Consider the following 1,874-nt stretch of genomic DNA (forward strand, 5'->3'; position numbering starts at 1 on the left):
TTTTTTTTTTCTTTTGAAGTCAACAGGTAAAATTTTAGCAATTCCTGTCTAAACTTCATGTTGGTGAGGAGCTACGTGAAGTCCGAGATGACAGTTGCTTGTGCAACATGGGAACAGAAATGCAGATTCTATAGGGTGCTTCTGTTTTGCACTGGATTTTGTATTTGTATATATAGCCTTCCTTTTTTTTGGCAAGAATTGTTATATCTACTTGTAATAAAAATGTATTAAATATGAAAGGTATCGACTGTTAATAGTTGGGAGGTATAAAAATCATTTAACCAAAGAGTCTTAAACTTCTGATGTTAAATATATAGCATCACCTCTTCCTCAGCATTTGAGTCAGAATATCTTTATTTTATGTGGATCTATTTGTATTCATTTACTCTGTGTCCTTTAGTGATATGGAAATCAGCACTGTTACTGACAAATTGGGGTAACTGCTGCACTCGGGCTTGTGCTAGGTGATGATAGGGGGATGACAGCCACTGCTCTCCATTTGGTCACAAGGCTTTCTCTGAGGCTACTTTAAGGAGTTTGTGGGAGCCAGGAGCATGGGGTTCCCACTGGCATTTGGGTGTATAGGAGAGTATAATGTAATATGCTTTTGAATGTACAGTTGTTTGCAGGAAACTTTTCCTTTCCATTTTTTCCCTCTTTTTTTTTTTTTCTCTCTACCTTGCTTTTTGCAAATGTGCCTGGCGGTGTCATTTTCCTGTAATACCTCAACCTAATCCTGGCACTCTGATCTTGATGCAAAAGCATTTTTTTTTTAGGATGCTGTATCCTCCAACACACAAATTAATAAAACTCTTTATCCTTACATCTCATAACTGTATAATATGTTAAAGCAGTGTAGAGTCAGGGATAGTCTCAGCCGATGGGAATTCTGTTTAAACAGATGATAAAGCAGGCAACTATGCAAGTGCCTTAAACTAAAGTAAAATCATGTATACATTTTTATACATACACACGTAAACATACATATTTTATAAAACAGTACTTAAGCCCAAGTCATTGCATGTGCAGTTGCAGAGAAGTGACAGTAGGCTATGCTGGAGGAGAGGTTACTGTGTATGCTTAAAAAATGGAAAAAACACAACCCCTTAGACTAATTTAACTGTACCCCTAAGAAAGAGAAGGTCCTCTTACGATCAGGCCTTGCAGAAAGACAAGCTCTATCACTAGTCCCTGTCTGTCTGCTCCGTTCGTTAGTTTCTTTAGTGTTTCACAGGAGTGCCCTGAAGAACAGCGAAGACACAAATAGAAATACAAATGGAAACCTTCCCTTGTCTCCGTGTACGCTGCAGCGTGCAGCCCCGCTACCTGCTTGGTCACTGTCAATGTCCATTTCTTGGGGCAAGAGCACGTGAAAAAGTAATTTAACTTTCCAAAAACGACAAAAACTTGCCAAAAAAGGTAAAATTCCTGCAGATGTGCTACAAAGCAATAATGAGATGCCCTGAATAAATGTATATACAGCAAAAAAAAAAAAAGGGGGGGGCAAAAAAAACAGGTTGGAGGTTATATTTAAGTAAAGAAAGCCATTAACAAGTAATTAGGCCCACAGAAGGAAAGTAGAGATGTATTGTAAACACATTAAATGCAAAATCCATTATAAAGTAGGTTTTGTGTATACATAGGGACAAGGAAGAAATTCCTAAAGAGTGAGAATTATTTGTAAATCTTTTTCTTTCTTTAAGAAGTATCAGAAATGTCAGATGAGTGTCAGCAAAACTGGAAATCATTATGGAATCATAGGGACCCTCAGAGGTCATCTAGTCCAGCCCCCTGCTCACGCAGGGTCACCCAGAGCACGGGGCACAGGGCGGCATCCAAGCGGGTTTTGAAGATCTCCAGAGAAGGAGACTCCA

The sequence above is a fragment of the Nothoprocta perdicaria genome, unplaced genomic scaffold, assembly GCF_003342845.1.
Source record: "Nothoprocta perdicaria isolate Ctin4 unplaced genomic scaffold, notPer1 scaffold_16, whole genome shotgun sequence".
Taxonomy (NCBI): domain Eukaryota; kingdom Metazoa; phylum Chordata; class Aves; order Tinamiformes; family Tinamidae; genus Nothoprocta; species Nothoprocta perdicaria.